Source organism: Anas platyrhynchos, chromosome 10, assembly GCF_047663525.1.
Source record: "Anas platyrhynchos isolate ZD024472 breed Pekin duck chromosome 10, IASCAAS_PekinDuck_T2T, whole genome shotgun sequence".
Taxonomy (NCBI): domain Eukaryota; kingdom Metazoa; phylum Chordata; class Aves; order Anseriformes; family Anatidae; genus Anas; species Anas platyrhynchos.
The window spans coordinates 21,257,931-21,285,239 of record NC_092596.1 but is presented as its reverse complement, the minus strand read 5'-3'; the positions used below and the strand labels follow the sequence as shown (position 1 = coordinate 21,285,239).

Below are 27,309 nucleotides of genomic sequence, written 5' to 3'. Positions count from 1 at the left end.
AGTCACGGTGAGATCAATACCGTGCCAGTAAAACAGGTTGTGTGTTTTACAAGTGATGCAAGTATTCACTTTTGTGATGTTAATCCCTGCTCGTTAAAATGGAAGTGAAGTTCTGACCTCTTTCATCCTGGTAAAAATCACCAAAAATTCTAATCTGGCTAGCATATTGATTTTTGTTTGTTTTGTTAATTAGACAACTCTACGAGTGTTAGTATAAGGAAAGAAAGGAAATCAACAATCTAACTGGTAATTCATTAAAAAGTTTGTTTTTCAAACAAACAAACAGAAAAATAAGGGTTACAAAACCAACATTTAAATGAAGTTATAAATAACTTCAAAATAGTATGCCATCATTTTTATAGGATGAAAGCAAGATATCACCATTGGAAAAAGAGAAGTTGTAATGTGAAATGTTTTCAAGAAATAATACTTCCCAAAAAGTATCTACAATTTAGCAAAGTGTTACTTTCTAAAAGAAAGATCATTCCACAAAGCAGTTCTTGTACAGTTCTTCTGAATTCATGTTAATATTGCCTAATTTGCAAAATCTAAAATTTCTAAAAAATTAGTAAGGATGTTTAGTTTTATTTCACATACAAATTAGCAGTTTTCTAAAAAACAATTTGGAAAAGAGAATAATGCTCATGGCAACTCCCTACACAAATTTTAACAAGATTAAAAAAGTAAAAAAGGCAAAAACACCGACAGCTCCTCATGTAAGGATGACATGTTCTCCATGTTATATATTTGTTTATTTGCTTTCAACCTTGAAAGGAATGTTTATACAAAACTTAAGAGAACATTTTTACGGTGCAAAGTTTCCTTCTAATCCAATCCACCATTTTCTAGACATAAAGGACTGTTAGACATTCAAATAACAGGTTATCTGTAAAGCACCAAAAAAAAAAAAAAAAGCACTTTCCTTTTCCAAACATATCATTAAAGAAATGGCTTCTATGGGAAAAAATAAAAGAAAAACACCAGAGTTTTCAAAAGGTTTTCTGCCTATATGAAAAGTGGAAGAAAGAAAGGAAAAGAACTGTTTCAAGTCAAAGCAACAACAGTAACAGTTCTAGGGCAATGTGAGGTTAGAAGAGAATTTACTTAATTGTAATTCCTTTCAACAGGAAAACTCATCATCATTCTTATCTCTGCAAAGCCTGTCAAACATGAAAAAGGTTTATTGCTAAAATGAGCTGTATCTGCTTAAGAATCACAGGAACATATTTAATTACCTTTTCCAGTATCTGCAACCAAAGTAGCCCTTCTCATAGAATTAACTTCACATGAAATTTATTCCTTTCTATTTTATATGGGTTCGGATTTCCTTTGTTTGTTGTTTTGGGTCAGGCAGCTTTTGAGACTAGCATGCCTGTCAGCAGAATGCATGACAGCTTAAAAGATCAGGATTTCTATTTTAGAATGTCACATCCAGGATAGAACAGCTCATACTAAGAAATGCAAAGAAGGCCTTTTTAACCCAGTGTCACAGAGCCAGAAATTTTCAATGAAGATTCAAATTTCCTAACCAACAAACTTAATTACTTATAATCAATGGAAAGAGGTGGACTCCTTAAAAGTTTTTCCATAATTACAGTATTGGCTACATTTGAGGACACCTAACTCAGACTTTCCTAACACCAGAAGAAAAACTAAGTCTGATACAAGACAGGTTTATACCATCCTTTTTTTTTTTTTTTTTTTTAATTAAAAATATACTAAAAAAAATAACAGAAAATAGCACAAGTACTTGTCTTACTCTTGCCACCATATGGAAGCTAGTAAAGTATTCTACTTTTCATTTAGTCACTGAGGTTTTGAATGAGTTCCTGAGTCACTGCCAACTGTAACTGCTGGTATTAAGAAGAGAAAACAAATATTTATTGTTTAAAAAACAGGATGCCACATTACTCACATATTTCAAACAAACTAGAGAATAACATGATTTCCTTCTGTTTTCTAAGTGAGTAAGAGCAAAGGAAGAAAAAGCAACTTATGATTGATCAGGACAAAAGAAGGCGACAAAATCCTCATTATCTCATAAGTAAAAGTGTGAGAAGGGTTAACAACTCATGACTTTGGACTAACACAGATCTCAGATATCATAGCTGAATCAGACTTTTTATAGCCTAGCTTTTTCCAAATACACAGAATGCCTGATGACATTATTCTATGCATCTCTGAGGGACAACAAGTATATGCTAATGATAATGCGTGTTTAAGACACAAGTACTGAATTAGAAGTCTTTGTTCTTTCTTATTTTTGGTCAACAAAATATGATTCTTATGTGCTATGGATGAGACTACATTCATACTCAGTCCTTCTGTTAGCAATATGCATGATAAAATAATGTACTTTTAGCTACTCTGGGAAGAAAACCAGAATTGTATAGTTTTGTTCTATGGAGGAACTAACTCATAGTACTAGACATCTTTATGGCTGTGCTGTTATATTCACAACCCAGTACCTGCCTTCAGCTCTATAAACCACACTGAAAAAGGACAATGGTTGAAGAACCTTCCAGATGTGTGTTGCTCCTTCCCTGGACTACCCTAGACTCACACTCTTGAAGCTATTGTCATAAATTCACTACTTGGCACAGGCTAAAAGTTAGATAATTCTTTACTATATAAAAGTTTTATTGATGTCTCTAATTAAAGGGTAGATGGAAACAAAAGATGTGAAAGCAATTGTATTATGGGAACAGTTATCCTTTTCGGTTACAGTATTTGCTATCTTCACAATGTTGTCCTACATTTAGCATATACTTTTTCTGTTCATGAAGATGCTTGGATATTTTCTGATCCCATTTTTGGTTGCCAAATGAAAAATATTCCTAAAATTACTTTGTACATAGAAATGGAGTGGAGCTTAATGTTTTAACTAGAATCAAAATCCTCAGAGGTATGAAAGCAAGTTTGTATTTATGTAAAGAAAATTAAGGTGTTTAGTACAACACTTTCTGCCAATGCATAAGAAAGTTAACACCATTATGACTACAATAGTGTAAAGTTTGAAAATGTGCTGACACATTATAATTGCTTCCAATACAGATTTATGCAGTGAAATATGATTCCAAGTATGGTTTTAATTAGAAGGAAGAGTTAGAAGCCAATGGTGCTGGAGGAGGCCAGAGGAACAAGGAAGTACCTCTGAGCCGAACTTGATTTTGTCTAGTGAGATTTTAATACTGCTTATGAGGACTAAAGAACATTTTTTTTTCCCCTCTTCCTACAAATAGTCCATCTGATTTTAATGGAATCAGGTGAGTAGAGTGATGAGAAAAATTGCCCTTGATTAGAACCAGATTCTTTTTAGTTTCCAGAAAGATCTTAAGACTTAGAATTTGTTTTGACACCCGCTTTTTTTTTTTTTTTTAAAAAAAAAAAAAAAGAAATCTATTACGCTGGGATGAAGAACAATTCTGAGGATGGGCAACAAAAAAAGTTAACACAATTTCATGTTTTTGAAAAGCAGTCTTGAACACAGAGCCAAATGAGATGTCACATATTAAATTTACAGATCTTTGACAGGTTTAAGAGAAACATGTTTGGGTATTCATAAAATAACATTTATTGCATTTATTTTTATTCATAGTTTCCACCTTTTCCCCTTATTTTCTTTATTCAAGTGTGTTCTTTGAGATTCTATAGAAGCGTTATATGATTTGTTATAAATACATCTTCAAAGCTTTCTTGGCTTTATATAAGAAAGAAAGCAAACAAGCAAAAAAATCTTGAAATAGTCAAGGACAAAGAAGATAAGCTACATTTTACCAAAGCTGTCTCAAATCAAGGCTGGCACTAAAAATGCCAGCCTGTTACATATGCCACATTGCTCTCTACTATATAAATCCTTACCACTGCTATGTTCTTTTCCTACTGGATGTAGAAGTATTAGCTGTAATTTGTCACTGTGGTATGTCAAGGAAGGAAGGTTTGCTCTTAAAATGCCTCTTGGAGAGTAAACAGCAGCCTGCAGAGCAGGATTTGTTTATATCACTTTTGGTACGATGAATAACACACTTAGAAAGATATATTGAATATGAAACATGGAAGTGTAAGAGTTCTGACTTGTGTTAAGTATTCACTGCCATTTCTGCCAGTACTAATATATGAAGCTCATGTATTTCAGGCAAAGCCAATACAGGTCATTAATATATATCTCAACTAAAACCTCTTGCACGTAACTTGTCATGTTCTCCTCTTTTTTTCTTCAGTTATCTAATATTTCTGTCCACTACTTAACAGTGGCCACATCTCATCTAAGGGCTAGCTACATTTCAGTGTTAAGAGAAATGATTCCTACTATATGCACATATATTTCTGCACATGTATACAGATACACCCACACTGAAAAGGCTGAGGCATTATAGACTGCTGAAATGAATCCTTCATACACAATGAGTTACATTTGACACAGCCTGCTTTCAACCCACACATGCAAAAAACACCCTAAACACCAACAGCATTAGGCTGACTGTAGCTACCATAAGAATGAAAACACTGAAGCTACTCAAAACATTTTTCCCATGAGAAAGCAACCAATCACCCAATCTATCTTCTAGTGCTTAGCACAGGTACCTTGGGAGGTGATTGGAAACATCTCTGGAAGCATCAGAGTGGAAGAGTTCCCCCTACTGAGGCAGTAAAACTTCAGTTATATTGCATCCTAGTCAATAATTACTAGCATCTAAGGCTACAGAGGAATTTGGTATAGATTCATCCATAGGTGAGAAAAAAAACACACACAAAACAAACAAACAAACAAAAAAAACACGCACACAACTATATGATTCATGGAAACACAATACATTTACTAACATTCACACACTTCTCCCTCACTTCACAGCTCATCAGAGGTCCACATAGCTGTGAACAGAACTGAAATCACCTGCTCCTCCACCCACCTTAACAGCATTTAGAGAGGCCCAAGGAAAGTGGGTATGTTCTCTTGCACAAGTTTCTTAATCATCAAAGAAGGTTTGGGGTTGCAGCCAGCTTTTCCTTTCATTACAGCCAATGTGGTTGTGTTTCACTGAAAAAAAAAAAATAAAAAAAAAAAAAAAAATCAGTGTGTGAAAGTTATAAAATTGGCTCAAACTTGGGTCCTCTCCCAAAACAAAACTGGGAAGCACCTCTAATCCCTTAACTAGAAGTTGGGAAGTGTTCCTGTATACTGAGATTCAGATGCACCATTGTTATCTGCAAATTGTTTCCTATCTTCAGCAAAGCTGGGTGATTGTCCCTGTAAAGCGTTAAGGAACACTTAAGGTAAGTTACACATGGTTAGAGAGAATACTAGTATATTAGTATGCAGAACTTGACCAAAACTAGCTCCTTCCCTCCCTTCCTTTTTCTCCTCCCTTCCCTCCCTCCCTTCCTTTCTTCCTTTATTTTTTCAAACCATTCCTGCCAATTCAGTTGGTTACATTTGCTTTAAGATTCAATCTGCAGCTCAAGGGCAGTACTTCGTATGTTGTACTAAGGTACTCAAAGCTCATGAGAAAATTATGTTACTGATAGCAGAAAGCCAGGGGAATAAAAATGCAGGATACAAAATAATAACAGAACAAAGTATTTTAAACATTATGAAATGCATTGCATAATGTGTTATTCTTTATAAAACAACAGCTATTACTTCTTGATTGCTACCTCGATTGAAGCAGACTGTACATAGTTGTCATATTCTGTACACCTCTACAACAGGTCTTTATCTTGTAGGGTGGAGGCCATGCTATACTTTTAAATTCACAAATTACATTAAAATATGTGCAGTAAATTGAAATATTATTGGTAGGAAAATACCTAAATAGTACTAATATAAGAGTTATTACCATATCTAATGTAAATGGTGTTTTACAGAGCTTTCTAGGGCCTTACAAACAGGTGCAGATTTTATTTCAAATTTAGTCATGTTTCTACCTGTAAGAATTATTTTTAGTCAGTCATTTGGCAAAGACTAATTGAGCTCACTTACATTATACAAGAGCAGAAAACAAATGCGATCTAGTTTAAGATGTATTGCTGTGTAGACAGTAACTCAAAACATCTTAGACTTGATAATTCATTAACGGGATTCAAATCTTTGGATTTTAGAGCTCAAAAAAATGAAACTGCAGCATGCAAATCCTGGTAGTAGCTCGTTTTGTGACATTATTTTCCTAGCATGTTTTACATAAGTGTCACTTCACTGAATTCAGGGAATTTTTTATTTCAAGTACAAAACGAGAAATGAACTAGACTCATGTTCAGTGCTTTAAGAGACTTCCAAGAAAACATGCTGTTATCTAACTATCTGAAAAACAAAATTGATTGTATATCTTACCTCTTTGAAGCAATGAATATGAACCCAGCCCTAAACTTACTAGAGAAAGCTTTAATACAGAAAGGGCCTGTCAAACGTAAATGAAGTTTGCAGGTTAAATTCTAAGTGTACCGCTACTGCTCTCAGCCAACTTTATTATTTCATTATACTTTCTATTGATTGCCATCATCACCCTATTGACTGGCTGTGTACAGTGTTTGAGAAGGTTCAGAAGAATCAACATAGCTGTGGGTAAACTGTGGGGATCTTGGTGGGGAACAGGATGAACAGCTTAATGATGCCTACAAAAATACTTCTGTTTTGCACTTATAAATAAATAACAGGAAAAAAGCAGATCTAGGTTCCTTATGAAAACTTATACCACATTAAAAAGTTATATTTGACGATTTACTATTTCACAAAGCAAAATATGCAGTTAATACACTGAAATACACTAATGGTTCAGTATTCTTTGCATCAGGGCTTCAGAAAGCATTGCGTGATGTATTCAGGGTAAGGAGCTCTGTTCCAAAGATACAACTCATCTTGGATATGCTCTGGCCAGATTGCTCTCCTCAGTTCCACATGGCTTTTACATCAAACACCATAGACCTCATGTCCCACTGTTGCAGGTAGGCAGTGGATGTCACAGCAACACAGAGTGGTTGACTTTGGAAGGGACCTTTGGAGGCCATCTGGCCCAACCCTGGGCCAGCTAGAGCTGTTTGCCCAGGATCACATCCAGACAGCTTCTTTCTCCAAGGAGCAAGTTCCCACAACCTCTCTGGGCAGCCTGTTCCAGTGCTAAGGCATCCTCACAGCGAAAAAGTGTTCCCTGATGGTCAGAAGGAAGATCCTGTGTTTCAGTTTGTGTCTACTGCCTCTTGTTATCTCACTGAGAGCCACATAAAAGAGCCTGGCCCTGTGCTCTTTGCACCCTCTCTTTGTATACGTGGATAAGATTCGGCCCCCACTCTCCCAAGCCTTCTCTTTTCTGGGCCAGTCTCAGCTCTCTCAGCCTTTCGTCCCATGTGAGAGCTCCAGTCCTTTAATCACCTTAATGGCCCTTCACTGGCCTCTTTTCTGTAGCTCCATGTCACCTGTACTGGGGAGTCCAGAACCAGCACGGTGCTCCACATGTGCCCTCACCCCCCCCTCACCAGGGCAACAATCACCTCCCTCAACCCACTGCAACAACAACCTGTTACTGTTAAAATTCAGAATGTCAAGCTTAGCCAATGAAATCAGCCAGAGTTCCAAGTTCAGTTTCTGGCTATCAATTTATTTTATTTCATGTTCACCTTTCCCTTATCTTAAACAGGAGCTTCAGGCTGTACCATATCTAAAAAGATACTACAAAAGAATACCTGTAAAACAATTTATGGCTTGTTTGTGTGAATATTACATCCATCCTAAGCAGTAACTAGATACTTGAAAGAAGCAAACAAAAAAGGACCTGTGTGTTGAAGGATTTTTGTATTTTTTTTTCCCAAGAATATTATCCTAAACTATGAAAAAAAAAAAAAACACTGAAACTGTTTTTCTGCTATAAGACCTATCATGAGAGTATGTAATAAGAATAAAAAATATACACCACATATTAATATTCCACAAAGCTGTAACTTATGACAAGGATTTAATGTGAACGGAAAAGGAATCCAATTAAATCATTGTTATAACAGTGCTTTAATTAAGACAGGTCCTTTTTTAACAGAGTAGTAAATGTCTAAACTTTAAGTCTTCATCTTTTAAATATGAAACTGAAAAAAAAAAAGACCTAATCTTCATCCACAAAAAATATTTCATTCAAGTTGTAACAGAGTAAAACAAAAGCAGCTTGGATTGAAGTCACAGGGTGTGATACCAAAGTAAAAATTAGTTTTATGGTTCTAGGACTTATCCTACTTAAATGTAATTTACCTAAATGCTTGACAACCTGTTAGCCGTTTTTTTCCTCTTCTCGTTGTGATGCAATATGCACATTTGAACAAATCATTCCAAAATCTCTTCTAGCTAAATTTATGCTGTATGGTGGTGTCCCACAGTGTGGCTCAGACTGCAGATTCCAGTCAGAATAAGCCAGATACTGAAACCATGTCCAGAAGAGATCAGTCTGTAAATCATTCCCTTATAAATCTAGAATTCCTTCCAAAGGAGTCAATCAGAGCAGGCAGGGGTGTTCTCAGCCCCTCCAGTCTAGGTGAATGAATTAGTTATGTTTTAGCTCAAGCATGCAATCTGAATCCACTAGCGCAGGGAACCACATAATGGTATTTTATAGCCTCAGACAAATTTATCTGAATGAAAGATTTAACAGTCATCATGACCCGATACACTTACCGAGTTTTGTTCCATTCACTAGTCTGCCGAGGTCAAGTCACACCTACTGATTTAACATAATATGCCCAGCAAGGGAGATCATGTCCCATAAAGAGGAGACCATAGTGTCGGGTAGCATAAAGAACACTGATCAGCAGATCAGAGCCTTTGAAACGTAGTCTGTATGCTGTTAAAATTGAACCCAAAAAAGTGAAGTTTTTATCGTCATTCAACCTATCATAGTAGCTTAAAATAGATTCTAATTCTGTCTGGTGTACATTATTTTAACATTAAAAGTTCTATTAATACCATTCAATAATATATGCCTTTTTAACATATAACACATAGGTCAATTTTTGATTAAGATTAAAACTTCTCTATGAGAAATGACTTCATTTTGTCTTCTCATCAATGTAATAGTCTAATTTTAATGTGTTTAAATAAATAAGTATGAGTGTACTTAAGAGCAAGTTCAACTTGGATGGTTATGAAAATATATTGCTCATTGAAGGCTATCAGTGTTGCTACTGCATTGCTGTAGAATAAAAATAAAATAGAAACTAACAAAGCCACAGATTATTCCCCACTAAAACCTTGCTCTGCATAAGCAGAATGTCAACATTTCCATTCACATTTTTAACACTACAGCTACATTTTCTACTTAGAAGAAAATTAGTATCATAAAGCTTCACATTTATCATTTCATGGTGTTCTTCACATTTTTGATTCAGCATTTATGAGCTTGCATTGAGCTAGCAGTTTATTATTATCCACTTATAGGAAGCTAACAAAATAGTAAATTATGTATTTGAATGCCCTGCTGGGTGACATTTTAAAAGTTCATTTAACTTTTAAGTCATTGGGACTTTTTTTTCTTTCTTTTACAGAGCAGAAATTTGTTGCAAACACTCAAGATCTGATAACTGATTCCCATTTAGATGTCATTGAGACATAAGTAAATGTATTTTCATTAAAATTTCATTGTGTAAGTGTGCCTTACTTTGACATTGCCATCTTGTAGTTATTTGTCCTATATTTAAAGAGCAACTTGTTATCAGATAGGTATATTGGACTTCATTAAGTGTCACCACACATTCTTAGCACAGAGAATGTTATAAAATTATAATTGCTTCAGGTTTATTCCTTGTGGGAAGATGAAGAATAATATGTAACAATACATGGATTCATTAAAGAACAAAGAAAAAGGTTGACAATAAGCATAAAATTGTCAAATACATCAAGGTTTTGGATTAAAAATTTTTATTTCCAATAAATACAACAATGTTCAACTAATAAATGAAGGCAAACTACATTTTACATGCAACAGAATGTTTTGAGATTAATTTGTGATTGCATGCCAAAATACTGTTTTCTATTTATTTTTTGTAAACCAAATGTGAGAAGATGCTCATTTTTTAATTATAAAAAATTATTTTCCAAAAATTAAAAAAAAGTAAGAAAAAAGAAGGAACTTTTTTGGAAATCACTGTAAAAAGTAGAAAATAAATGGCAACAACACAACAACAGGTAACTTGTGCAAGATCTCTTCAATAAGGAACATAATAAATCATGTCCACAGTAAATTCCTAATGTGTTGCAATTTTAAGTGTAACTTGCAGATGGAAATGCAGTATTATTATTTTTCCCTACCTCCATAAAATGAAGTTCTGCTCTGTGTTATATTGTTGTAAATTAAAGACAATCCAGAGCTCATTTTGAAAGAAGAATCTCACTTTAAGTAAATGAAAAGGAAATTGAAGAATGTTTATGAGTAAACGGTTTACCATAAGAACTTCACAAGCAAATAGATAGGGCTGATACTGTTAACTAAACTTCTCAGTGAATTAGCAATTTGGTAGCAGGTAGGTGAAATCCTAAAGTTAAGCAATTAGAAGAAAACACTGACATGGCATGTCTTTCATATTTTACATTTTCATACTTGGTGTGATGACACTGTTCCTGCCACAGAAGCTGAGGAGGAGACCAGGTGAGTTTGCAGCATCATTCTCCCACTGTGAGCAATGCAGAGCACAATAAGCAGAGCTTCCAGGTCTGCAAACAGTGTTTATATTATGCCTGCCTTTTCCTTTCCTGTATCAGCTCTGGTTACTCCCTCTGTGAAGAGGAAGATGTCACAGAATTTATTTTGACTTCTTGCCATCAGGAAACTTCAGTCTGCCATACAAACCCTGAACCGTTCCTGTATGGTTTCTTTAAGGCTTCATAGAAGTATCCAGCCATTAAATATCTTGTATTTTATTTCTGCTTTTCAATGTGTTATGAATTTCTGTATTGGCAATAACAAAGTGCATTGTGGAAGTTACTGAGGGAACAGCTGCACAATTTGAATCCTGTGTGGGAATGAATTGGTGCTTCTGGTGCAAGAGAAGGAATATAAAGTGTTTGGGGCCTCTGGGAAGTTTCTGCTGTAAGAACAACACTAAAATCATTTCAGTTGTTACCTTTAGCTTTCAGTCCCAAGCCTCTAGAAGAATAGTTCACCCTCTGAAGTAATGCTCCACGTTGTCTGCAGACTCCAACTGCTCCCTCACCAAGGCTATATTTTCTCTGTTCATTTTTTTTTTTTTTTCCACCCCCTAAGGATCTGTACTAGATACTGCACAGATACTGGGCTGGATGCTTTTTGTTTTAACACAGTTTTGCTTACTCAGAAGTGGACAGGAAACATCATGTCAATTACCTTATTTTCATTTAGTCTCATTATTGTATAATATTTGTACATGCTCCAGTCAAACAAGTCACCCTTACACACTGTGGCTCATACAATAAACGCCCCAAACTATTTTAGGGTAAAAAACAGTCCACAACAAAGAGAAAGACAAAAACAGGGGTGGGCTATGTTGGGGAACCAAGTAGCAAATATAAGGTTGTGTGGATATGTATAGAAATTACTGTATTTCACAGGGAGTGAATGGTGTTCAGCTTTAATCATGAAGGCTGATTTTATAGTTATCAGCTGAAATGAGTGACATGATAAGTAGTGAAGCAGAGTCAGCATGAATGAAGTAATGATCACACCGTACTGTCTGAAGCATAGGGTTGACTCTATACACAGAAGAATACCATTATAATTTTACTACTACTACGTATTGAAAAATGAAATGTGTCAGAGAACCCAGTGGTTTTGTCCTGTCACCAAAAAACAACATATGCAACTGCAGTCAAAATTGTGCCTCCAGTCAGTGGGATTGCATGAGAATGTCATTATTATTTTGTTGCAATGACTGTGATTTTTTTAATTTCTGGGAACAGTATGATTCACTGCCATCTCCTTAATTTTACATTTAGTTACATTTAGTTTTATTCTTGTGTAAGATCTCTTTGAGAAAGTATAAGGATTCTAATTGTCTTTCTTAAAGAGATTGTATACAAGAATACAAATAAACAACAAAAAAATATTTAAAATCATTTTGAAAATGAAAGACTTTGATGGATATTTCCTAGTATGATAGGATACTGCCTGTATGATACCTCAGTTCCTCTTTTTGCTGTTTTTTATGTTATTTTGATAAGAAAATACCCCAGAAAGGACCAGGGATTTCTCAGATTATTATAAGGCTATTTTTTGCAGACAGCAGAAATACCTATCAAATGTTTCTCAAAAGGTGCAAACTAGTTTGAACTGCTGATTGTACAGCAGGTGGTTAACTTCACGTAATGCTTCTTATTGGTGACATACACTCTTTCGCCAAACACAATATAGAAAAGAAGAAAACTAATCTAACCAGCACTCTGAACACTTTCTAATATCAGTTTTTAGGCATTATATGCAACACTTTTTTTTTTTCCCCTTTGGAAAGGGACAAAAGCAATCAAGGATTCACTTGGCACTGAGCCATATTCATAATTATAAGACAAAACATCTCAAAACAATTGGCATTTCAGTGTAGCAAAATCCCAATTCTACCATTCTCGAATGTTTCCTCAGAAATTGAATATAATACTACTGGGATCTGTTTATTAGATTTGTCCCATATTGACTCTGACCTTTCAAAACATAGAAAAGATCATGTGGCAAACCACTCCCAGGAGTGAATTTCATTTTGGCTCCGACCTCTCCCTCTGACCTTGGGAGGAATGCTTTATGCATACGTAGCAGAGCAACTATTCTTCTTTTATTCTTTGAAACACAAGAAACAACCACTTTTGAATATTCATATAGTTCTCCTTAAAAAATATATATGCCGAAGAGACTATTGAACGAAACTTTTATAATTCTTGATCATTTAACATACAGGTTAGTAGAAAACATCCATAATTGATGTCCAATTTCCAATCCTGCAAGCCCAGAGAACGCAACTTCTGTTACTGACTTGTATTAAAAAGTAGACGAGATACTATTGTTCATTTATAGTGTAGCAATTATGCATTGAAATATTTCACTGTAATTCTATGTTTATAACTTCTGCTTTCCTTATGTTTAAATGTATTGATTTTATCAAGTATTACAAGTGGATCTGACAGACCTCTATGATTAAGGCTGTCTGTTTACTAGTGTAGCCTATTTTTAATTCATTATAGTAGTTAAATATTAATTATCTGTGAAAGACAATTCTAACACCAAACTCTCCCATGTTTTTGGAAAGTCTGGATTGATATGTTTCCAGCAATGAAGACAGAAAATAACACTGCACTGATAATACTTCTCTCAGTACATATGCAAGGTTTTTCCTTGACCGTTGTTTTGAAGCAGAATTGGAAATTTGAGAGGATAAATTGTAATGCAATGAAAAGGATTCCTGAATTTGTCCTCAGTAGAAGACATTCCAATTTGACATAAACATCTAAAAATCACCATTTGTACACAATTGCTAATCCTTTCTCTGGAATTTCCTGATAACATTTCAAGCACTCTGTCCACACTGAGCATGACCCAGGAAGTCAGATTTCAGTCACACTTACAGGTCTGTGAAATACTGAAGGCAGAAGTTAAACAGATATACGTATACCAAGGTAATCATATATATAAATCTAAAGCTTTTTGCAATAAATTTAGAAAGCCAAGTGCATTAATGAATAATTTCAACAGCAAAAAAAAAAAAAAAAGAAGGGCCTAGAAAGACAAACAAAACAAATGGGTTGTTTTGGTGTAAGAACTATAAAAAGAATTTGTAAAATATCAAAATGGAGTTACAAAGGAAAAATTATCCCAGAGATCAGAAGCTGCAGACAAACAAAATCTTGCACCAATAGTGATATCTAAGTTGCTGCCTATTTATTTGGAAAGCACTAGCAATGAGAAAGACTGAGCTATATACACACTGAATTTTAGAGACTCCATCATTTCAGTACCAACAGTCTGTCTTAAGCTTTAACTAGGTAATGCGAACACACCTCATCTTTCTTAGACAATTACAATCATTTGTAGATGAGAGATGAAAGCCCTTCAAAGGTAGGCGTACTCTGACTCGGGATGTGAGCAGGATTTGCATACTGCAGTTAAGAGGCTCAGATTGCTGTAGGCTACAGGAAACTTTTGGGCTCCAGTCAATGTACTGGACCTTGAAGATCCTTAAATTTCTGCAGTCACTATTTCAAGCTTTGATCTTTCTCCCTCCTTTACATCTTTACTCCATTCTACCTTTCAGGTGGCTAATTTGCTATTTTATTTTTTTTTTTGAAGTATGTAGGTAGCTCCCTTTGGGCAATACAGAGTTTATCTTATGTGTTTGAAAATAAAACAGTTTTACAGTCTTAGACTTTCAACAACACAAAGATGAGCAAGAAACAAATAATATATAAAGAGTTGAATATTCTGTATATTAACTGATTCCCTGACAAGTAAAAAAAAAGATCTTGAACAAAACTGCATTAGTTTGTCAATATAAGAGGCAAAAGCAACCCTCTTGGCACATTAGTAATATTTAAAAACAAACAACAACTAAAACCAGAAAGCCCATCTTCTACTCTACTTTCTGGCTCACAGCATCAACATTTACTGCTACAGTATCAAGAGCAAATCTTAACTTGTTTTTAATCCCAAAAATGGAATCTACGAATTTTTAATAGTTAAATGTGCAGTGGGACATTTCACTGCACTTTCCTTCTTAACAGCTTTTCAAGTCTGCATGTAGCACAGGTATCTGTGATTTTCATTGACTGCCGCATGCATTTTGTTCTGCCATTTTAAACTGTTTTAACAAGGTACTGGGAAATGAAAAGTAAATTAGAGCAATATTACAGATGTTCTGACGTGAGCAAAATCTTCTGAAGATATGTTCATTACAGAAGACACAGAAAATGAACACTGTAATGAATCAATACATTACTTGCAGAAAACCGTATTCTTTGCTCATACTGATAGAAACCACTTACCTCTGTTAAGGTGTGTACAAGTCTGAAGTGCTAACATGAGAAAAGAACTGAAAAGGAGCCATTCCAGGGTGAAGATCAGTAAAATTCAGCAATTTTTATTGTGTCTGGTGCTTTGCCACCAGAATTTATGGAAGACTTTGAATCACACCATCCATCATAGGCAAATGCTGAACAGACAGAAGATGGAAGTGTGCTGTTCTGGAAAAGAAAACATTCAAGCACATCACATGAATACTCTTTTTTTTTTTTTTTTTTTTTTTTTTTTCACACAGCTATTTTTGCTTTGCCTCACTTCATTAGAATGATAATTATCTGCAGCTCCCTATTCCCGTGTCTTTGAGGCCTGATTTTTAAAATCTCCTGAATGTGGCATTCTGTTACACAAATACATCTAGTCTCACTATTCCTTCATTGCTTGTAAACCTGATCCAGCCAAAAGACTAATTATATGCATCCCCAAAGGCCACAAATAATCTTATAAATATCTGTGAGTATACCTGTATGTACAGCTATGCTTTTGGACTGCAGTGTCATTGATGGCCAGACCAGATAGTGCTTAGCAGTACTATAAGGACCAGATTTCATTTTTCCTTAAAAAAATATGTCATACTGATAACCACACAAACTTCAGAGAGCACCAAGTACATATATCTGATTACTGGTGATAAGGAATCATTATAGTCATTTGTTTGATGGATAAATCCAAGTACACCGGGAAAATGCACACTGTGAGCATGTTTCATCTGACTGTTCTCATCAGACTCACTGCCTTTTAATTAGAGGATTCCTCAACAGACAAAGCAAGGTTTGTGGGAAGTGATATAAAACATAATGTTGCCTAATATAAAACTCGACATCAACTAATACTAGTGAAAAGCAGTTTTCAAATGTCCAAGCCTCTTTCTGTCTCTACAGAGCTTGTTAAAAGCTGGGAGCTACAACTGCCACACTCCCTGCATCACAAAGAGGAGAACAGCAGTGATATCTCATGAGCACCCCAGCCACTAACGCTGCCTTTGGTACAAGCTACAGGTGGACTGACCAGTCTTGCAAAACAGCTTTGGCTGCAGCAACACCTTAAGCCTTGGCTCCAACTCCCTTATGTGCAAGACTGGACAAAAATGCTCTTCTGAGATAGAAACAAATCCTACTTAATACTATATTAATTGAAATTACTAACAGCATTACATGCAAATACAGGCAGATACATCCTTCAAAATTAAACCCAAAACAAACACAGCAATATGATAAAAGATTTGGTAACAGTGGGTTTGAATAACAGCAGAAATAGACATCACTATGATTTATACAGAAGCACACACAAAGAACAATATGCCAAAACCCCAGGTAAGACTGGTAACACAACCAGATAGGTTGTAACTGTCCCCTTTGTAAAAGCATCAAATAAGCAGCTAAATATGCTACAGAGCTACTGGTGAAGGGTAACTAACAAATAAATGCTAACAAATGTAGATACTGTCAATGGCTTGTTAAACAAAAAAGACTTGAGAAAAAAAGAATGGAGGAGAATGCAGCTGCTCTTGGACTTCCCATTCATAGATCTAACGCTCATGTGACTCATTGGGAAGAGACAAGGAGAAAATACTGCTTTTCAGCAAAGATGCTCGGTATCTATTTTGATCAATGAATGTGGAGAATGACTCAAAGATGAAAAGGGCTGTATTCTGATACCACTAATATATACTGCTATTGAATAGCTCTACTTTCTGTGACTGGACTTCAAAACACAGCAAAGTAGGCACCACTTAATATACTATCAAAATTGAAAGCAGTGGTTTTAATCCACTAACAGCTATATGGAATAGTGTCTATTCCATATACTACACTACTTATGTTTCTTAAGTCTAATTTAATAGTCTTAGTGCTTATGCATATTGAAACAGATAGATGTAACTGCCAACCTGGACAGTATTTATGCACATAGTATAGACAGACATGACAAGAAAAACAGCATGTAGGATGTATATATACATGGCTCATATAGCTTTTCTTTTTCCTCTGTTCCTTGGTAAGTTTCCTGTTAAGAGCAATTTCCTTATTTTTTCTTTGGCGTATGGCAGAAGGAACACAAAGAAAATACTTTTTCTTATGTTAGGACTGTTTCCTACATATTTCTTGCTCTTTCTATAGTGTTCTCCTTCTTCCCTTACCACAAGACAATCAAAGGCCAACCAGCCCCATGAATACGCCTGCAGACAGCTTCATGCTGCAAACTTGTGCCTCTATAGGTTATAAATTGTCTTGTCAGGGGAATATAAACAACCTTGGACTTTGAGCACTATACTACAAATAGTCTTTAAATCAAGATATCATGTCAAATGATGCACATTTTTAAAAAACTTCCACTCTCTAGGCCATTGGATTAGCACTTTACTTTTGATTATTACTTTTTTATTAAGGAAACTTAAATCCTGTTGAGAAGAGCTTATTTAGGTTGAGCTGTCACCTTTAGCTTCAGAACATTAAGTCTTGACAAATGCTTCTTTTGAAGTCTGACACCTGTTTCTTTGGCATTTCCCACTTTCAGGAACTCACTAGACTATAATAATACTCAGCACAGCAGAAGTAAAGAGAATGAATTAAAGCAGAAATGCTTTCAGACGTGAAAGAGCAGTACAAAAGAGCATCCCTTTGCTCAGGTTTTCTCAGTAGTTTAGATAGGAGCTCAAGAGAGCTCATCTCAAAGTTGTACTTTTTTCTTTAATAGGAATCTAATGCCCATGAAAGAAGTCAGATTAGCAGCCCCAGAGACCAGACTATTCTATCTTAACTCAGATATGGATCAGCAGGAAAAAAATATAAAATATATATCTATATATATTTTAGCTACGTTCAGAAGTAGAGGGAAACATCCTTAAGACTTTCTCTGAGGCCAAATATTAGGTTTCTGCTGTTTCTTTAACTAAAATACTCTGAAATGTGGTTCTATTGGATTTTGCATTACATTTGTCTTCATGAAGATTTTAACGGTAAATTTCTTTAAATGTCTATTTAGTGGTTTGTGGGGGTTGTGGGTGTGGGAGGTCTACATCTAAAAGGGATTCCATAAACCACTTAAATCATTCAAAACAACTTATGAACTCCTTCAAGTCCACAGGTTGACTACAAGTCTACCAACAGTTTAGCTCTGCCACATTTTTAGACACCTTATCTACGTTGTTTTTTTGTTTTGTTTCGTTTTCAGTTTATTCTCTAGACTTTCTGGTAGGAATTTCCAAAAGGCACTAGGAAATGAGGAAAATACTCATTAGTAACTTGAATCCATCCTTTCAAAAAAAATCACCTGTTCTGGATAAATCAAAGTCTGCTTTTAGTGTTGTCTAAAACGTATAAACGACATTTTAGAGTATTTTCATACAGCAACATTCTCTCTAATTAAACTGACCATGTTTCTGGGCTATATTTTACAGCATATTTAAGCAGTGCTTATACCTACTGGGGATTTTAAAAATAGGGGTGGCAGTATTGTCTTTTTTTTAAGAGTACATGGCAAATTATTTGTAACACTGTTTTAAACTTTTCCCAGATTTGGTAATTTTTAGTCAACCTATCTGAAATATTCCATACAAAGCTCTGCCCTAGAAATGACGTTTTGGAAAAAAAAAAAAAAAAAAAAAAAAAATTAGCTCCAACATTTTGGGAACTTCTGAAAACAAGAATAAAGAGCAAATGAATTTGTGAGAAACAGTTGCAAATATTCAATTAAGAGGTCTGGAGCAGGGCTCCCCAGATGGCTGTTTCAGAGGCAGTTCAGACAAAACACAGAACTCCTCAACAACAACAGAACAGGAGATGTGAAGGCAGCAGCAATTGCTTACACTGTCAACAGGACTGCTCAATGTCAAATTCTCCCCAGTCTTCCCATCACAGATCCTAACAATGATTGTGTTCATCATTAATCAGTCAAGTTGTAGGGAAGGAAAGAAACCTTTTCCCTGTGCAGCCACGACAGCTGATGGAGAAACACACCCGTACCTGGTGACCCAGCAACAGCAGCAGGGTTTCTGGTCTCCCTGAGAGTGGTGTGCACAGCACGTGTTCACACATGGGATCCCAAATAACAGACCCTGAGCCTGTGGTGGGTTGTGTGCTTGCTCCTGGCAGGCTGTACTTGACAGATTCCAATCTGAAGACTCCCACTCTGGCACCTTTGAATGTTAACTTTTCAGGCCTAAGAATTTTTGCATATATATTTTTATATATGGAGAGGTCGCTGTTCTTATTTATGTGGGTAGATGTGTTGTGTAGATTTTCACAGTAGGCAGATGCATACATAATAAAACCTGAGCACATTAAAATAAGCCAGCAATTAGAAAGTTATACAAACATGTACACAGACATACACAATGTATATATTTATGACATAAGCGTAAAACTTAAACTATTAAACTATTATAATAACTGAAAAGTTTACGAAAGCATATTATTCACTACATGCAAATTTAGGATATGCTGAAAAAAACTTTAATCATTTATAAACCAATTATATCTTTCATGTTAAGTGTTTTCTAAACTTAAAATTCTTCCACATTAAATAGACTAAATGAGGTATTTCATGTTAAATGTGACGGGAATTCTGTTTGGGTATGGTTACACTAGTGATCATACCATGTTGATCAGTAGCTATGAAACTGGTGTAACAATTTTGCTCATACATCATTATCACGTTAATGTAGCATCCGTGCTGCTACTACCCAGGGCAGTAACAGAACACCTCAAAAAAGAGCCTTTGTTGCTGCATTTGTAGTGGGAAACAAGTTCTGAGGTCTTGCAAACTAGGGCGTTAAATGTGTTCAAATCTTTTTGGATATCTTTTCAGATATACATTCATAAAAATTGTGTCCCTTCTTTTAAAAGAGTTGTAGAAATTTCCCTTGTGTGTCCGCTGACACATTCATCAAGGCTAAGCACTTTTGCAGCTGTGGTGCTGCAGGCAGGGCTGCTAAGCCATTTTCATCACACAGCTGTGTAGTTTAACATGTACAGGTCTTTACCAGTGGGCTTAGGTTTACCTTGTTGGACAGGTGATTTAAAGGAAAATTAATCCCTTCTTAATTAGGTGAAATTATTTCCCACCTGAACAAATATAATTGAAACAACTGAAATCATGGTAGCCATGCAGAAAATTATCAAACTACTTACCTCAGCTCTTAGTGACCAGACACTTTTCTAGTCTTGGAAACAAAAAGAAAAAACTATGCTGTAATGGATTAACACCATTGTTGGTGTATTTACAGCCCAAATTACTAATCTGTTTTGAGCCATGTTGCTTACTAGAAAAAATGCCCCAAACTATACATGAAGCAACTGGCAATTGCAAACAAGAAAGACTTTTCTCATGCTCCAGTCTTTATCACAAACTTTTCAGGCATCAGTGTTTTCTAAAGAAAAAAAAAAACACAAAACAACAAAAACAAACATGGCTAAGCAAATCCAGAAGGAAGTAAACAAGTTAATCTCAAACTTATGTCATCCTGCCAAGGATAATAAAATGAAACGTGGATTGAAGAACTACTGCCTCTCTGCTGGCCAGGGCATGTAGATGTTCTTTTGTTACTAGGAGGTTTTCATACTTCTTTCTTTTGATATTTATTTCTTTTGAAAGGTGTATATAAGGCTTATCAATTTAGAATTAAATAATCGTGTTTTGAATGACTAGGGAGAACAACAGACTATAGAGGTAAAATGGACCCAATCAGGTTTGGAAATTACAAGAGTAATGAAGAAGTCACAACTGTAAAATGCTTGAAGTAAAGCGGAAAGAACCATGGGCATGGATTTGAGCTAGGTGGGAGCTAGAAGCAGGCCCTGGCACTATCCATGCAGCTTGCCCTACTTATGAGCTTCAGACTCCTGTCTGAAGGCAACACACTACCTACCCATCACACAGTAACCCAGGTTTTGTTCTGGTGTGTCAGGCAGCAGCTTCCAGGCCTTGTGAAGAAGGCCCTGGCATGCAGCAGCCTGGTGGCACTGCAAACAATGCCCAGAGCGGCTGCTCGACTGCACTTGGGTAGCTTTGGGTTCTTCTGAGCTTCAGGGGGTGCTGCAGGAAGCTGCCAATGGATATGCCAAGGCAGCTCCCTAGCTGCCCAGTGGCCGTGGGAGCTGCTGATCAGCTGCGTCTCAATTCTGTACAAAGTGCTGTCTCCCACTGAATCCCTATGTTCAAACCACAGTCATTTGCCTAATGATTTGGCAATGACTTGGAACTGCTTCACATGAAAGAGAAGAGGCATGGTGTATTGTGATATATTGCTCCCCTTGGAGCTTGGGAAGTGAGGAGGCAGAAAGAGGGCTGGGAGGGCCACTGCAGCTGGAGCTGCCCTAATGGACATTGGGAGGCGGGGTAGGGGACAGCACATAACCTGAACTACTGGGCAGCATCCCTGCCCATGGCAGGAGGTGGGAACAAGGTAATTATTTCTCAAGAATTTAAGTCTATACAATCCCTAAATATGCTACAATTTGCATATATTACTCTTGTTTACAATCATGTATGTATTTCAGTGTATATTAGTTCTGCAACTAGCATTAACTTTGCAAAGGATATTTGCAAGCAATAGACTACTTAAAAGTACATATAACAGCAACAAATCCAATTTGTATTACAGAAGATTTAGATTATTACACTATTGATATAAAATTTACTTTTTAGTAAATATGGATTATCACAATATATCCAACGAGAAACAGAAAACATCAAAAAATTTAATGTGTGAAGCCATGTATGAAATTTAAATAAATCTCATATATAAGAAACCATAGAAGTTCAAATAAATCAAAAAAAGTTGAAAATCAGTGACAACTTTCACCTATCATTATCATTCTGCAGCATTCTTCGTTCTATAGCAGTATTTGGATGACACATAACTACAGCTGAGTACTTCTAATGAATAATTTATTTTACCAATTTTGTGTCTTTTTTTTCTGTGACATATCCATGAATAACCAGATCACGATTTTCTTTATTCATAATTTAAAGTTCTCTGACAGTTCCTCCTCAACCCGCTTCCCTTTTACAGTGTTGACTGTGCTTATATTGCTTATATGGATGTTCCAGATTTTGAACTTGGGAAGGGGTGGAACCTGAGCTATGTAGCTTAGTTGTGTGTGGTCATACACCATTGTTTCTGCTTCCCAGTTGGACTCTTCTGAAGTAATCGGGTGTGAATGTTCATGGAGAATAAATTAGACTTTTTAAATAAATTAGCTTTTTGTGATCCTGAATGTGAAACCAAGTCTCTCCATGCATTTGCTCCAATAAAACACGGAAGAAACTCCACAGAAAGCTAACACACAAAAAGCATGAGCACAGCTGAAAGGAATTCATTTAAAAATTCATATGAATATTCATGTGTTTTTTTTTGCAGTATGTTTTCAAATTAACTATTATGAAAACAACCTTCTTACTAGATTCAGCTTTGGTCTGCTCACCTGTTTTTGATGAGGCTACTGGGAACACTTCAGTGGTTGGAAGGAAGGACAAGCTTGGGGCTACTGTCAGCCTGGACTCCAGTCAGTCCCTTTTGGACCCAAGCCTAAAGGCATCTCTTCTACATCATAGTTGCTCTCTTCAATCAAAGAAAGAGATGAGAATTTTGGAAGGCTCAATGTGCAAGCTAGAGCAGGGCTGTTTCCTTGGTGGGGGTATGGAGAGGAGGACCCTTCCTTGTGCGAAGTAACACTAAGGCACATTTCACTGCTGCAGAATAATCAGTCACTTAAAACATTTATGGCGATTGTGAATTATGCGTGAAGCACAGATTTCTAAACCCCAGATCAGAAAGTGCAGAAATACATCATTCACATTGGTCAAATGGAGGCACTGAGCATTCCCCATAGTGCCTGGATATCTCTGCTCGGTAGGTGCCAAAGGGAAGAGAAGAAGCCCTAGATTTCTATTAACAGTTATCACACTCTAGATAGATTTCTAAGGGATTACAGGCTTAGAAAAGCTAAAATCCATTCCAAGACAGGTCTACACTACTAAATATAATACATTCTTAGCAAAAAGTAAGGGTAGATATAGACGAAGTAAAACAGCTGCAATCAAAATTTAAGTCAGAAGGTATGTTCCATGAGCAGAAGCAATGCTTAAGGCTGTTTTGCATTAGTACATTTGAAGCACATTGTTTCCTAATCTACTTCGAAGAAATGTTTAGGGATTTTATTAACATAAAACAAGATAGTGAGAGCAAATTTGATATCAATTAACATACTAATTAAATGTCACTTAGTAATTTTAGCAATTACTTGATATTTAATTAACCACTTGAATACCTTGGGAGATCCAGATTATTGTACATGTAATCAAAGGGCAATTTTTCTGACCCTGTGGGTATATGCTGCATGTCAAGACATTCTGTAGATAGCAACAAAAATAACTTTATGCACTGTGACCCCAGGTATGCTGAGTTGCTGTGTACCCAAGAGATTAATTTACTAATTTGAATGCATTAAATACCAGTTAAAAGGCTTAAACATATCTCAAGTGATTAGGGGCCTACATAAACAACATGAGCAACCTACAAAATATCAACAATTCTAGTTCAAGCCACATTTTGAATTCATACTACAAAACTGTCTTTGCATTTATGAAACTCGGATTCACCATCAGGTCCTTGTACTTACAGCAAACAGCTACAAGGTTTGGAGAGTAAAGAAGCAACTCAAATATTAAAAATTTTACTCAAGGATCGGAAGTATGTACTTGAACTCTTCTGGACTGTATTCAAAGAGACACCAACTTCTGTATATAGATATATTACGGATATTATGGATATATTCTGCATATGCATATATTACAGAACACTTCTGTAGAGCTTGTAGGAAGAAAAGAGTTTAATCACTGAACAGGCATGATCTCTGCCTGAATTGCCCTCTCCTACAGATGAGTATCCTTCCTTTTGGAGCTGTGCCTGTGTCATTTAGCTCCTGCTGCCAGCCACACCACGCTGCCAAAAGCTGCCTCGACTACTCCTAGTAGTCTTGAGACTAATGCAGATACACTGGAAAGGGATTAATTCTTTTCAAGTTTTGCCACTTTTCTAAATAGACATTAACAACTCCCCTTTTTAATCTCATGCTTGTAAACCCAGCAACATTCCCACTGCTTTTGATTGTCTTCTCAATTGCTGCTTTATTTCTGCTTCAGTTTCTCCCTGTATCTGTCAATACGGGGAAATAGGGCAAAGTAACCTTTCTGTTCTCTTTAAACATTCACTCTTTTGCATCTATTTCTCATTTGCCATGCAAGAAAACAACTTCACTCATCCTTAACAAAATACACTTTGGTATATTTGTGTTTTTAGTTATGTTTTTTCAGTTCTTGCCTCTCATGTCTATGCTCATTGAAGCTTTTTATTTACAATGTATCTTCAGATCTCTTTCTCAAATCAGATATCCTTCCCTTTCAGTCCACTGAAACCAACCTAAATCTCTACCTGTCTCCTTAAAGCAAGACTTTAGACCAAGACTGTATCTGCTCTCAACAGTCACAGAATATACTGAAAGTTTAAAATATCCAGGAACGTCTTATGCTAATATTGGTATACATTAGGACCTGAAAATTATTTATTTTAATAAAGAAAATTAAAGGGGAACATTTTCCCACTGTAAATTTTGGAACATGCAAGCAAATATAGGAAATGTAAACAAAAACATAAATAGAAGGAATTAATTGTTTCCATAAATTAAACGAACACCTCACTCTCATATAGCACTTATTACATTTCAAACTACTGTACAAACAAGATCACAGTCACAGTTCATAGTTTTCTTGTATGATTCTATTTGCACATACACAGACACTGCAAGCATATCCAATCTTACAATTTATTCTCTGTGATGCAAAGGTGTAGCAAATGTCTCCATTAATATTTGCCTGGAATTTCTTGCTATTCAAATTTTATCTCTAATTTATTGTGCACATACCATGTCATCAAAAAGATAACTGCTTTCTTATTCACTATCTACAACTGTTTTTACATATTTTTTAAATATTAGTTTTATCAATTGGACACTTACTTCATAAATTGAAAAAAAAAAAAAAACAAAAAAAAAATTGCACACCATTCTTGCATTTGCCAGATACACTTCATCCTCAAGCCCAGGTTTATAGATAACAAAATTACTCTAATGATTATTTATCCAAGTACCAATCAGTATTATTTAAAGCAATATTTACCAATATTTTAGTAATGTTCTAGGAAAGAAATAAAATAACCAACAGGAAAATTATCAAAGGGGTTGAGAATTTTACATGGAAGAAAGCCAAAGTAGCCTTTAATCAAAAGAGGCACAGTTACAAAAGGATTAATTTTGGACCAGAACATATCACAAATTAGATGTTTTTTCTGTCCCAGCTGAGAGGAGTAATTGGAAAATCATGGTTTACACAAAAAAATCATTATTTTCTTGTGATCTGCCTTCCTTTCATGAAGCCTTGCATTTTCATCACTCAATTACAATCTGAGAGATTAGGGGACTCAATATATACTAGATTAAAAGTCACCTATTATTACAGACAAGATTTAATTGCAATATTTACATAAATTCCTTACCAACCATAGAGTTTCAGCTGATTCTACTTAATCAGCATACTAAAAAAGGACAGGATATTCATTAGGATGCACTATGGGAAAAAGTATAGCAGTAACCTAAAAACAGTGAAATTGCTCTACATCTCCTTTTTTTTTTTTTTTTTTTAAAGAAGAAAATCAGGAAATGGTGGTGGATGGAAAATTGTAGATTAAATCTTATTTCATTACAGCAAGTAAAAGTTAGCTTGATTGCTGTGCTGTAAGAACTTCCTAGGGGAAATTAAACTTGATAATCTCAAGGTGTTTCCCAGAAGATGCCATGCATTCAGTAATGTTCATTATAGTTTGCAGAATACCAGATAGAATTTAAAGTGAAGACTCCCATGGTTTAATCAATATAGACATTCTAAATTGTTCATGGTATAAAGCCCTGATTATGAAACAAAGATGCAGTTAAAAGGGAAGCCACAGTACTTTAGGTGGATTTTTCTTCCTATATAAACTGGTTGGTTCATAGCTAAGGTGAATATTGACTGCCAGATCTCCAAAACAATTCTTGAAGCAGTAACAGAGAGTGCTTCGTGCCTGTTTTCACTGAATGGTTCTTATAGCCAGGGTAGCAAATATTTTTTAGATTACTTGTTACAAGATTTAAAACCTACACGTCAGCAACATAAATCATTAAGGCAAACAACTACAAAACAGATTTGAAATGTTTTCCTTGGAAGATCCTGAGGAGTATGAAGATTTCAACTAATATGTATACCTACATCTCAGCTGTCTGGTACCTGTCCACATTTTAAAGCAATAAATAAAAGAATATACAGCATAAACTGAATTTGGTAAGTGTCATCTGGCAAGCACTAAAGGACTGAGATGACACATCAGCAGTTCAAAGCACAAAGAAAACGAATCTTCAATTTTGATTAAATGAGTTTGCAGCATCTGTGGCATCTTTAGATAAAAGAAGTTGCCAAATTGCTAATTGCAAATATAATCCAGAGTAGCAGGTTTCAGTGCTGGTAAGGAAAAGCTGCCTAAACAAATGATTTCAGCTAAAGCCAAAGAAGACACTGCCCCTCTCAAATGCTTGGACAAAGATCAAGGAGGGGTAGGGGTAGGACTAAGAGAAGGACCTGGAATTTAAAAAAAAAAGTAGCTGGAGACATTTTTTTGAGCGAGCCAGGAATGGATTTATGGTTCTTCTCCATCTGGTGCTAGCTAGATAACATATATTCAACACAAAAGAGAGATGATGCCCCCTAATTATATATGGGTACATATGTTTTCCCATTTCTTTAATATACACGGGCTTTCAAGCTTGAAGATTCAAACCACTTGATGAGAAAGGGCCTATGAGATGGATATAAATGAAAGAAAAATTTTGGAGAGCATTCTGGAAAAAAATTATGCTTCCAAGCTGTTAGCTCTTTGAGGTAACTGGGATCTGGTGGTCTCTGCGGGGGTTCACAGTATTTCAAAAGATAGGAGAACTTGTTCTCTACTGGACATCTGTCCTCCGTGATTCTGATCTCCTGTTTTCCAATTTTTCAGGTGGTCTTCAGACTGCAAAGAAAGTCTTCCTATGTGCAAAGATGTCTTCCTATGTGCTGGAGATTAAAAGAGATCCCTCCCTACAACTCTTTTCTTTTCCAATCCCAGGCCCATGGGAGAGCTTTGAAATAGCAAGAAACTGGCTCCTCCAACCACAGTTTCTGGGACACTGATAGGTTGGTACATGAGAACCTTAAGTGGAGCTGCACATGAATTAAAAATACACTG

General features: G+C 35.7%; 2 long non-coding RNA genes across 5 annotated transcripts in view; one reads left to right on the top strand and one right to left on the bottom strand.

The window, feature by feature from the left end:
- The window catches only part of LOC119717918 (uncharacterized), a 31,509-nt gene extending 26,543 nt beyond the window's left edge, over positions 1 to 4,966 (top strand). The window contains exon 3 of the long non-coding RNA XR_011811774.1: positions 4,853 to 4,966. This is a non-coding gene — a long non-coding RNA (uncharacterized lncRNA). The remainder of the gene's footprint in view (positions 1 to 4,852) is intronic.
- Positions 1 to 27,309, bottom strand: part of LOC106016862 (uncharacterized) — a 294,342-nt gene that overhangs the window by 49,227 nt on the left and 217,806 nt on the right. For all 4 annotated transcript variants that reach the window (XR_011811771.1, XR_011811769.1, XR_011811772.1 and 1 more), the window contains 2 exons: positions 14,963 to 15,160; positions 4,911 to 5,038 (listed from right to left, as the gene is read on the bottom strand). This is a non-coding gene — a long non-coding RNA (uncharacterized lncRNA). The remainder of the gene's footprint in view (positions 1 to 4,910; positions 5,039 to 14,962; positions 15,161 to 27,309) is intronic.